Here is a 13,658-nt window from a genome sequence, read left to right as displayed (position 1 = left end):
GATGTCTCATGTCTCCCTAAAGTGTATAAAACCAAGAAGTGCTCTCATTACCAGAAAGGGATCTCGATCCACACCCCAAGAGAGGGCTCCTAGTTCTTGCACAAGAAAGAATTCAGTGTGAGTCCATAGTGGAAAGCAAAAGCAAGTTTATTAAGAAAGTAAAGTAGTGAAAGAATGGCTACTCCATAGACAGAGTAGGGCATTCTCAAAAGTAACAGGAAGATATGGCGAGATGAGCTCTGCTACAAGAATTTGTGATAAAGGATTTATTTTCTTAATTACTATATTTTGCAAGAATTGATATTATCTTTAAAGCAAAATTAAAAATGCTTCTGTTCTCAAGATTCAGGATATCAGGACATTCCTAAGTCTGGGTCTCTTTAGTGAATGTTATCAATCTGTTCCCTTTACCATGAATATCTAGAGGCTGGGAATACCTAACTATCTGGGAATGCAGCCCAGCAAGTTCCAGCCTCATTTTCCCAGCCCTTACTCAAGATGGAGTCACTCTGGTTCAAACGCCTCTGACACTCTGGTCACTGTGGGCATATTTCATCAGGATCATCTGAAGCTGCTTCACAGGCATGCATCCTCAACTTTGGCAAAATAAACTTTCTAAATCAACTGAGACCTGTCTCAGATATTCAGGGTTCACAAAGAGAAAAACAAATAAGTTTTTGTTTAAACATATATTGCAGATATATATGAGAGAAAACTCAGAGAAATGAGTCCATTTCTAAGTAAGTCACAAATAAAGGGTTTAAACTTCATGCTTAGATTTCATTTGCTAAAACAAAGAAAGAAGGGTGTGGGAAAAAAACCCACAAAAACCCATCTATGGACAGATGGCCAGGAAGAGCACAGATGGCCAGGAAAAGCACATTTGTTATGTAGATTTAAGTCTAATCCCTCTCCATTCATTCATTCCCCTCTTCCTGTTGCAGAGAAAGGGAGGCATTCTTACAAGTGTAATTTCCTTTATAGATGTAAATTTCTCTTACAAAAGGGTAACTTTTCAAAGTTAGTCCTGTGCCTACAGTTTCTCAAAATAACCAGTTCAAAATAATCAATGTGCCAAAGAGGCATATTTTGGGGTCATATTTTGGCCTCCTGCAGTCATGTTTTGGGGTAGTATATCCTGAGACCCAATAGTATAATGTAGAGCAAACACAAAGTACCTCTGCTTCCACTACCCAGATGTGCTTATCAATATCTTCTCAAACGTGTTATATCAACATTATTTATTATTGAAGAATGTAGTTAAGCTAAAATAACCTAAAATGATAAAGAATGAGTATAAAAAGAAAGAAAAGCATCTTTAAAATTATGTAAACTAAGCTTTAAAAAACCTGAGGCGTGTGGGTTGTCCCAAAACAATTACTGTTGAATTAGATGGGTCTCAGATTGTGATGAAATATGGGAGCAGGAGGAGAGAAAGGAATAAGAGTCTTAAAAAAATCTATATTCATATTATTTTGTGCTGCCAAGTCTGTGCCGCAGACTCTGGCTGAGCGGTAGATGAAAGAATTACACTGACCCAGGCATTTTACCTGACAACTTGGCTAGGGGACTGTACCCCTATGCACCGGTGAAGAGAGTGTAGTGCAGCCACCGAGACAGTCCAGCCCCAATAAGCTAGTACCACTCACATTTATTTAGTACAGATTTAATGAAAAAGGCTTGGAGCAAACACAATTTGTGGGTAATAACCATAGTCACTACACTCCCCAGGAGAGGGCAGTCCTGCATGCAAATGATCAAAGGCTGGTTTCTGGAGACAGGAGTAAACAAATTTACATTCCTTTACATTCTCTTGTTATCTACTCTTTGCTCTCAGGCTCCGGATAAGAGAATTGGGCTGCCTTCAGGCAAATTTTCTTTTGAAGCTTTTGCAAAACCTCCTGGCCTTCCAAGAAGGTTTGTGTCTTTCCCTATAACTTTTATAACTTTTCCCACCACCCTGACCAATCTCCTACAGTTTCGTAGATGTAGGTCTAGTTTCACATTAAATGAACCAAAAATGGAAATCATAGATGGTAAATTATGGGAGTGGTTTATTAAAAAAAAAAAAAAAAAAAAAACCTGGGGATCTTATTTAGGAAGCCATATTTATAGAGGAGGGCTTGGTACTACATCAAAAACTGGCAGTAGTTCCTATAATTTTCATTTATTATTTAATATAATTTTAATTTATTTATGTAACTACCTTTAAAATCAAGAGCTATTACAAATTCCAATGGTTGGTGATAAAGGTATTTATGTTCTAGAGACATCTGCATTTCAACAGGAATTTCTGGAGACAGAAAAGTAAGGACTTTTCTCACAGAAGAATTTTAAAAACTAGGGAAAAGGGATGGGACCATTATAGGTCTGGAGCTTTTTGTCATACTGAAACACACCGAACACACATCCACAGAGTTGTGAATCTGAATGCTTTCTCTAGAAGATATTTAACGTGACAACAAGAGCATAATCATTCCTTGTGAGAGGCCAGCTCTGTTTATCTCACAGGGTCCTGGCAAACGCCTGTTTTCTCACTGAGAGAGTACAGAGTTGTGATCAGTGCAGTGGGTCCTAGCAACCAGAGATCATGCCAAATGTTTGAAAGACAGCTTATTTTATTAAAAAGACATGCTTTGTCTAGAATTCCTTCTGGGATAAATCTACTTAACGGAATATAATACAAGCTAGAAATGTTTCAAAATGTCAAATTGTTGTTAAAATTTATTCGAGTGGAATATTCATGAGAAAATATGCCCTTTAATTAATGTTATATTGGCTGAATATTTCCTATCCTAAATTTTTCTACCCCTTTCTATTATCTTTAACTGAATTATGACATGCATGAATAAATGGCAGGGAAAAAAAGGATAAAACTTTTTCTAATCTTTTATTTCTCAAAGATTCAATTCCCTGTATTTCCCACCATTATCTGCTTCACAGCAGAGTATCTAAATATCTATGCTTCTTGTTAAAAGTAATAGGAAGATTAATGTGTACACAAAGACAACAAGGTCTAAAAGGCTCTTTCAAATGTTCAGCTCAATTAACACTTGAAATTCTACCAGAAAAGTAAAAATGTATGTGGGAGGAAAAACAAGTAGGTAGAATATTTGTTAAGCTAGAAAATCACTTGACAATTGAAATATTACACTTGGAGAAAAGGAATCAACTCAAATTGAGAAACAGGAGATTTTAGTGTTTTGTTTTTTCTAAGACCACCAGATCGGGCGCAAAGGAACCAGCGACTAGGCAAGGGTAGGAGCAAAACTGCAAGTTTATTTTGGTCACCTAGCTTCAGGGGAAGAAGGTGGGTAAGGAGAGGTCTGTTGGCCTCCGGCAAATGAGGCCCACAGAGTTCTCAGTGCTGCCCTCGGACGGAGTTCCGACAGTCCCGACCGCAGTGGGGAAGCTGGGAAGTCCGCGCGTGGCACTCGTCCGGAGCGGCTTTTCTGGGAGTGGGAGGGCGATAGGCGGGGGGCGTTCCGCAGGTGCGACCAGGTAAATCTTGGTCTCTTCAGATTGACGTCACCTGGCGCATGCCCAGTTGGTCTGCACCTTCCCGGGCGTCGGCTGCATTTTCGCGCGCGGGGGAAAAGTTGGGGGGGATGAAGAACCCAGAAGTGCGCCATCTTGCCTCCGTTGGTCCAAACATTTAGGTGTTGTTTCTTAAGCTTCCTTTAGCATAGGCCAGAAAAATAATACAATATAGCAAATAAAATTGGTCAATATGTGAGTGTCATTAATACAGATTGCCTTTAAAGTGGAAGAGAGTTGTGAATCTGAATGCTCTCCATTAGACAATATTCAGTGTGACATCAATGACTTTATCCTGAATTGTACATTGACAAAGTGGGACATGGTTTACGTTATAAAAGTGAAAAAAGTCGATGGGAGCTAAAAGAAGGATATAATTCTTCTGACACAAGTTCCGACATCATTGTGCTGCTGGTCAGAGGCAATGTACTTATGGTAGCCAGAACTAAAAGGACAGTTGGAAAGAGCATTTTATCTATACACCCAAAAAATATACCAAAGCAAAATTTGAGACCAATATTTACTAAAAATCAGTATGCAGTTGATGTTGAACCATATGCAATCTAGTAAAGTGATATATAGCCATACTGAGCCTATACATTTATTTTAGAGTTATTAATTCCTGAAACATCAAATGTATACATAGTCACATACAAATTGAGATAGTAGTTTGTTAGGACTTGTTTCTCAAGAACAGGTCGCAAAGATGACACTGATAAAACAGGATATGGTAAAGAAACTGGCAGAAACCAGTCAGAATCAACCGTGCTCATTTTACTCCTGGCATGCTAATAGAAACACCCAAAAGTGCCATGACAGTTTGCAGATGCTATGGCAATTCCCAGAAATTACCCTAGATAGTCTAAAAAGGGCAGGAACCCTTGATTCTGGGAACTCCCTACCCCTTTCCTGAAAAACTCGTATTTGACCCCTTGTTTAGAATATGATCAAAAATAACCATTAAAAATAGACAACTAGCAGTTCTTAGGGCGACTCTGCCTATGGGGTAACTGCCATTTTATTCCTTCACGTTTTAATAGACTGGTTTTCGCTTTACTCTTGAATTCTTTCCTGCTCGAATCCAAGAACCTGCATGGCCTCCCAGCCTGACTCTAATTTTGGGGTTTATCCTGTGACAAGCTGACCTCCTCTTGTTAATTCAAAGTCAACTATAATCTATTTAAACCTGCATCTACTACATACCTCTAATCGTGTAATAATTGGAATGTTTCTCTTGAATTTTATCATGCATAATCTAGTTGCACTATTCTTTTGTGAATTCTATGACATTTAAAAAAAATTTAAGAACCACTGATGTAGATGGAATAAATAAAAATCTATTTTTTTTAAAGTGAAGGATCTTCTGTAGCAGAACAGGAAACTAGAATTGTGACTTTGAATTCATAAACCTTTTGTGCAGCAAAAGACTCCAAAAAAAGTAAAAAGATAAATTATAGATTACACAAAATATCTGCAACCTTTATGACATTTACAAGGTTAACAAAACTAATAGTAACAATAGACAAAGAACTTCAAGGAAAAAGACCCCAAAAATGCAAATGCCAACAAACACGTTAAAATTAGTCCTCAAACCCCAGGCCACAGACTAGTAGCAGTCTGTGACCTGTTAGGAACCAGTCCACACAGCAGGAGGTGACTGGTGGGTAAGCAAGCATTATTGCCTGAGCTCTGCCTCCTGATCCTTGTCGGATCAGCCAAGGCATTAGATTCCCGTAGGAGTGTGAACCTTATTGTGAACTGTGCATGTGAGGGGTTGCACACTTCTTATGAGAATCTAATGCCTGAAGATCTGAGGTGGAATAGTTTCATCACAAAACCATCCGCAACCCCCACCTCAGACCATGGAAAAATTATCTTCCGTAAAACTGGTCCCTTGTGCCAAAAAGGTTTGGGACTGCTGCATTAAAAGATACTCAATCTCACTTGTAGTCTGATAAATAAAAGTTAAAACAATTATCCAATATATTAAGTTTGGCTGAAATTATATAAGATTTTTAAAAAACTGCTAGTAGTATTGGTGAGAATGTAAGAAAATGTGCACTTTGTGTAATGTGGTAGGAACATAAGTTGTTGGTAATATGTCTAAAAATAAGGGCATATAACCTACACCACACAAGTTCCACTGTTGAGAGTTCAGCCCACAAAATAAAAGCATCAGCACTTAACATGTTTTTCTTTTTTTTGTTTTTTTTTTTGGTTTTTTTTTGAGATGGAGTTTCATTTTGTTGCCCAGGCTGGAGTGCAGTGGCACAATCTCAGCTCACTGAAACCTCCACCTCCTGGGTTCAAGTGATTCTCTTGCCTCAGACTCCCGAGTAGCTGAGACAACAATTGTGCACTACCACGCCTGGCTAATTTTGTGTATTTTTAGTAGGGATAGGGTTTTACCAGGTTGGCCAGACTGGTCTCGAACTCCTGACCTCAAGTGATCTGCCTGCCTCACCCTCCCAAAATGCTGGGATTACAGGCATGAGCTATTGCGCAGTCTTAAAAATGTTTTTTATAGCATTAATCATATTGTTAAATAAATAAATGAATAAAAAGGTAATATAATTAACATGAATGTCCATCTAGAAAAATGTCTAAATACCTGGTGGTATTTTGATATGCAGCTATCAAAAGAAGTTAGTTAGATTTTTATCTATTGACCTGGAAGACTATCTGCAATATGTATGAGATTCTATCTTGATTTAAAACAAATTCTCTCCAAACAACAACAAAAAAAAGTGTTTGGCACCCACATAAAATATCCATAGCTTTATGAGCTTTGTGGGAAACACTGACCATATCTGTCTGCTACTCTGAAGCCAAGAGTAAGGGGGAAAGACTGCAGAAAAACAGAACAGTAACAGAGCAATGAACCTGAATTCTCGATTTTTTTTCTTCACACAAAACAAGTCTAGAAACAAGTACTTTGGGTAGAGCATGGCTTAAAGACGACTTGAGTATCTCAGATACACCTATCTTTCTGCTTCACCATTCTGAACGGGATGTTTGTCCTGATGGATTATGGTGTCTTGCATTTGTGTTCCAGAAAGAAAAGTAAAAGGGTGAGGGGCAAAGAGCCTCCACTTGTGCGGTTTGTCTTTTTATTCAGGACAGAGTGCCCTCTCCAGGGACTCAGTAAGACAAAAGGTGGGGAAATGGGTGATTTGATTGATCAGCTACTTCTATTGTTATAAAATTACAATGCATGCCAGTGGGTAATCAATGCACATACTAGAAATAAAAAAAATATGACTCAAAACCTACAATAGGAAGGGTGCAGTGACTCTTGACTAACTCCAGGGCTTTGAGAGGTCAAGGTGGAAGATCACTTGAGGCCAGGAGTTCAAGACCAGTCTGAGCAATATAATGAGACCTACCTCTGCAAAAAATAAATAATTAGAAAGGCATGATGGTTTGTGCCTATAGTTCTAGCTACTCAGGAAGCTGAGGTGGGAGGATTGCTTCAGCCCAGGAGTTCAAGGCTGCAGTGAGCTATGATTGCACCACTGCACTCCAGCCTGGGCATATAAAAATATTTGATTCTTTGATGATTTATGTAAAATAATTTTTATAAAGAATTCAGATATATATATACACACACACACACATACACACATATATCATATGTATTGTATATATTCCTAATTTTCTATATATCTTCTCTCTTCATCTCTCCTTCTGTTTCCAGATAGATAATAGATAGACAGATACACAGTATATAACTATTTATGTTTTATTTTCAGCGAGAGTCCCAAAACACTAGGTGCCAATCAGTTCCATATTTCCAAGGAAGGTGCCAGACTACCCACAAAATAATTGCAAATGAGTTTTTAAATCATGGTTTATGAGACATGGTTTTGTATTTCTTGACTCTCCCCTGCCTCAAAAGACATGAGACTGAAAAAGAATACTGAGAGCCTATGCCAACCAAACCTCATTACTGAGAGGACAGAAGGAATATTTTTCCAACATCTCAAGCCTAGCTAGGAAAAAGCGCCTTCCAATAGCACCTCTTGAAGGAGCTTGGTATGGGTTTCCTGAGGACTGGGGACACAATGGACTGGTGTGACATTCACAACGTGAAACAAGAAGATGTCAGTGACAACCTAATGAATGGGAAAGAAGCCTAAGCAGAGAAACAGAGGAAGCCCATTCTAGCCTTTTCGTATAGCAAGCAACCTGTGTTAAGTAAGAGTGGAGAGAAGGTAGAAATTTAAAGTTGACAGCATTTTTTTTTTTTTATTGCACTGAACTGCACATGCAATTACTGAACTGAGATGTTTCCATGACTAGAAGATGGACGTAAGATCAACTGGTAAAGTGACAAGATTTGCTCGAGATTTTTTCCAAATATAAGAAAGAAACAGTTCTTCAGAGCAGTTTTGAATAAGCAGTCAGTAAAAAGAATAAAGCTTGTATTTGTTAAATAGTATCTCACGTGTCCTTTTGAGGGTGTACATACATGTAAATATTCTTACATAGGAATAGAATTCTGTAGAAAGATATACCAGAGAATAGTAACAGTAATTGCCTATGGAGAAGGAAAAGAAGGGATAAGATGGAAGAGGGATCTTCACTGTCCATTCTTTGGACTCCAAATTATTTACTTTGGGCATTTATTATTTAGGAAAAATTGATTAGGTCGCTGGCATTCTGCAGCAGCTCTGATTTATCTTTATAAACATCAATTATAAATTATGTAATCATGTTGAAAAGTAGCGAGTTCTGATCAATAGAATACCAATAAAAGGAGCTATTTAGAAAGTTTGAAGATCCTGAATTTGCATTTTCTTTGAAACCTGAAGTGTTATCTACTTTTTAATCAAACTTATCTAGGGGATTGAAAACTGGGAAAAAAAATTATCATTTCACGGATTTATTTTGTGGTTGAAATTTTCCGTCTTGAATACAGCTGACACATAGACTTTGACAAAACAAGAGTTTTATTTCTACTCACTTATACTATTCCTTAACTACTACCAGTACCACCACCAAAGACAAATACAGACAGACAGATAGTTTTCAGGTTTACAGGAGGATACTTTACAGGTTGTTTATCCTTGACTTACTCTTACTTAAATTAACAATTAACTTGAAAGTTCCGTGCTCTGTTATAATCATGATACAAAATATCAGTCAGTAAGAAAACTACCCCATGTTTTTCCTACAAACTTTTGCAAAGCACTGGGTTACAAAGGTTGCTCTGAAATTATATGAATTAATAAATTTTGCAGCTTTTTTTCCCGTAGACATATTAAATTTAATTCATGGGAAATTTTCTGCAACATTATACTATTGACATGTACTGGAGAAACTGATCGCAATTACTGTTTTTAATTTAATGAATTACTCTTTCCATGACTATATTTTGTTGTTATTTTATTTAGGTTTATAGGATACTAATGCCTCAAGTTTGTTCACCCACAGTGGCGGACTCTATCTTGATTATCAAAATTAAAATGTTCTTACATTTTAGAGTCAAAATAATGCATAAAATAATTTACTGATATGGCAGTCAACTTCCTCCACTCATTCACAGAATCTATGTCCTTTTGAGTTGACTTTAATTTCCTCTGGAATAAGGTCAATCTCTGTTTATGAGAATTCCACTGTGCTCTCCAGTGTTCCAGGGATCAGCAAACTAATAACCCTGCCTAAACATTGCTAATGTTGTCCTATTATCCCCATATCACCAAGATTTTTTTCTGCTTCCCTTATGTTGCTTATTTATGGGAAAGGAAAAATTAACGACAAGTCAAAATAATATACAAGAAATTATGAAATATTTTCCTTTATAGCAAGTGCTTATAAATTAATTTCATATTTTCCCAATTTTAATTATTACTGAATTGTGCATACAATCTTAAGATGCTGACTCATGATCTTTCAAGAGTTTTTGCATCCCTTCAAGATCCAAGGTTCTAGGTTACAAAACCACTGGTATAAAAAACATAGGCTTCATGGTCTAAGATCATGGTTTCATGCTGGTCTGGCATTTAGGAGGTTGAGCTAATGTCTCAACCTCTTAGGGCCGCATTTTCTCATCTATAAAATTAGGGCCATATACCCTGATTTAAAGTATGTTGCTGACAGAATTAAAACCAGTGGGACATATAAAGTGTTGGTGTTCAGTAAATGTTATTTTGCATCATTTTACACGTGCACCTCATTAAATCCCCATAGCAAACTTGTAAAGTCAGTACTATTAGTCTCCTAATTAAGAAAAGAGAAAGTGGCAGAGCCTGGCAAGATCTCAGTTGAGTTCATTGAGCTTTCAAATCAGTACAGAGACTAGTTTAGGAAACACAAAGAATATACTTCCATGGATAGATACAGGTTGTTACATGTTGAATCTGTGGGAAAATAATATTCATCTTCATTTTTTCATATCTAACTATAAACGTAAACTACATTAAACATTCATAATCCTATCAGATTGTATGCCCTCTTTTATAACAGTAGTTTATAGTTTGCAACACTCCCTCTAATATCCTGAAATAAAATCTTCAGATAACGGACTGAAACCCATAAATTCAAAAAGTATATCTTTATATGATACTCCACTGTAATATAAATTTTAAAATGTAATTATTAATTTGTAGTTCAAGATAAAATGCTCAGGTTCCCCTATTTGTAGAATCACTGGGATTGTGACAGCTACCGATGCAGACCTACTGAAGCCTACTTAACCTGAAGCATACAATATTTCTCCCTAAATCCAAGAACGCTACTTCATTTGCTTTTATTTTTTAATTAAAATTTTATTTTAAGATAATTATAGATTAACAAGCTTTTTCAAGAATAATACAGCTAAATCTCCTGCACCTTTCAACCAATTTCCAGGAACATCTTGCAGACCTATAGCAAAGTAATACACCAGGATTGACATTGATACAGTTAAGATAGAGAACATTTCCATTACCACGAGAATCCCTTATGTTGCTCTTTTATAGGAATTTTCACTTCCTTCCCATCTCACCTACTCCTTAATCTCTACCAACTACTAATCTGTGTTCCACTTCTATAACTTTGTTACCTTAAGAATGTTATATAAATGAAATCTTACCATACATAACCTGTTGGTATTGGCTTTTTGCGAGGCCAGTGTAATTCTCTGGAGATTTATCCAGGTCTACTGCATGAATTGTAACCACACAACTGTTCAAGAACATCTGCTTGTTTGTTTCCGATGTTGAGCTATAATGAATAAGGCTGTATCATGAAAAGGTTTTTGCTTGAAAATAAATTTTCATTTACCTGGGAAAAATGTCCCAAGAGTGCAATTGCTGGTTAAAACTTACCAAGTTTTACTTTTATGGATCATGCTTTTGATATCAACTCTAAGAATTCTTTGCCTACTCCTATATCCTGCAGTTTTTTTCTCTTATTTTTTGGTAATAATTGTATGCTTTCATTGAAATTTGTAGTCATTTTAATTTAATTTTTCCAAAAGGTGTAAGAGATAGATTGAAGTTTATTTATTTATTGACCAATGGATGTCCTATTGCCCCAACACAATTTGCCAAAAAGGTTATCTTTCTCCATTGATTACTGTAGCTATACATTAAGGCTTGAAATCAAGTAGACCGATCCTCCTACTTTATTCTTTTTCAAAATTGTTTTAGCTAATCTTCATCTCTTGATGTGTAAGAGTTTTATGACTTTGCAGACCAAAAAAAGAGGGAGAGAGGGAAGATAATATTTACTTTGAAAGGTGGTTGTGACTATGTGGTTATGTAGATTTAAATACATATGAAGTTCTTAATACAGTAGCTGGCATATAATGTAGACTTAGCTTCCTTCCTATTAGTTCCGAACCAACTATCAGAAACCCTTCAAAAACAAATCAAGCACAAAACTGCACCTTTCTTTCCCAAAAATATTATGCTCTCAGTTTTACATAAATTTGTTATACATACAACTGGGTAAGATATCTGCGTTACGTAGGAAATATATGCAAAAGAAACAATGCTCAAAAAGAACCAGCTGCAACTCCCACTACATCTGTTGGTAGGAAATAGTTTCTGTTTCCTTCTCACCTCATCAATTTGATATTTAAAAACTCTGTAAAAACTACAGTTGATTGGGAAAGTTTAATCTTATTCAAACATCAACAGAATTGTCTGATGCCTAACTAAAATTGATCAAGACAGACATTCAATACCAAAAAATACTGTGGTTACAAATATTATCCCACTCATCAGAACCTGTTTCTGAGTAAGGTAATTGTGATCGCTGGAAAAGTGTTCCATTCCACCTTAACTGTACTGGCTTCCTTGCTATTCTTCCCAGTTTCCAGGTATGCTAGAGGAGGATCAGGGCCTTTATTCAGGCTGGAATCTTCCTCCCTCCCATCAGACGTGTCTCCCACCACATGGCTCTATCCTTTATCCCCTTCAGGTGTTATTCAAATGTCATCTTCTCAGCAAGGCCTTGTGTGATTAGTTTATTGAAACTATTCCACTCAACTCCTATGTCTAACACTATTCAGTCTCCTTTCCTGCTTCATTTTTCTTCTTGGCTCCTAGTACTATTTAACTTGGAATATGTATATGTGACATATTTGGCTAGATTACTTCACCCATTAGCATGTAAACTCCATGAAGGCCTTTATTTTATTGCAGTATTTTCTGCACCTAGAACAGTATTGGTATATAGCAGTCACTTAAATATCTGTTGAATGAATGATGTAGAGAGGGTTCAAAAAGCATTGGAGAATGTCATGGCTTGACTGTTTTGAATTGTAATACTTTAAATCAAAGATCAATGGAAACATTAACAGGAAAGATCTTAACATCAATTTTCTTCCAGGAGAATTTAAACATAAACATATACAAATAGATAAGCATATGCTTTACAAATTCTCCCATTCCCTTCACTAAACCTCAACCCACTCTCTCTGCCACTCTCCCCTAAAAAAATGAGAGATTAATGAAAAAGTAAACACACTGTGTCCATGGGCCTTTTTCTCTCATCCGACTGCTCAGATCCCAAATTTTAGAGGCTTTCTCGAATCATCTTTTTCTCATTGCTTCCCACTGTCTCCACTGCTATTATCCTTTTAAGCCACAATCAGTTCTTGCCTAAAATATGGCCAATTGTCTGCTAACTGGTTTCCCTCTTCCAAATTTGACCTGCCACAATCTTTATTTCCAAATCAGCTACAATGCAATGGACTGGATTGTCTCCCCACTAAATTCATATGCTGAAACCCTAATCCTTAAGGTGAGATAGGGACATTATGGAAGTAACTCAGATTTAATGAGGTCACAAGGCAAGGGCCCTTATGAGAAGAGACATCAAAGAGGTTGTTTTCTCTTCACTCTATGAGGACACAAGGAGAAGGTAGCTGTCTGCAAGTCAGGAAGAAAACCCTCACCAGATTCTGATCATATTGGCATGCTCATCTTGGACTTCTAGCTTCCAGAACTATAAGAAAATAAATGTCTGTTGTTCAAGTCACCCAGTATGTAGCATTTTGTTGTGGAAGCCCAAGCCAACTAATATGCTGAGAAATTCTTCTAAAAACCTAAGTCACACCATGACGGTCTTCTGAGTAGAACCCTCCAGTGGCTCTCCAGTCTTAATCCTAGCAATTGCCTTCAGGAGCCTTTAGTTTCTGGCTCTTTTCCTTTCTAGTCCCATTTCCTACTACGTTCCCCACCCATCATTCCTTTCAACCACACTGGCCAATTACCTAATTCTTGAACGCATCAGGCATGTTTCCATCTCATGGCCCTATACTAGCTGCTCTTTCTAGAACAGCATTCACTGATACTGGTATGGTTCACTCCTCATTTCCTTCAAACCTTTGCTAGATGAATGTTATCCTTTCAATAAGCATTGCAAACAACACTCCTCACTTGCCCCCACCCCCACCAAATACACTGCTCTGATGATCTTCACTTCTCCAGCTGTTTTTTTTCCCCCTGTGTGCTTATCCCCTTCTAACACATCATATAATTTACTACTATGATTATATTTTATTGTCTGTCTCCCTGTTAGAGTGCAAACTTTTGTTTGCTTGGTTCATTAACTATCCTGAGCACTTGGATCACTGTCTAACATATAAAAGACACTCAATAAAATCCATTAAGTAAAACTGACTGAGA

This window comes from Trachypithecus francoisi, unplaced genomic scaffold (genome assembly GCF_009764315.1).
Source record: "Trachypithecus francoisi isolate TF-2019V2 unplaced genomic scaffold, Tfra_2.0 Lachesis_group2, whole genome shotgun sequence".
Taxonomy (NCBI): domain Eukaryota; kingdom Metazoa; phylum Chordata; class Mammalia; order Primates; family Cercopithecidae; genus Trachypithecus; species Trachypithecus francoisi.
This window is presented reverse-complemented; position numbering follows the sequence as displayed.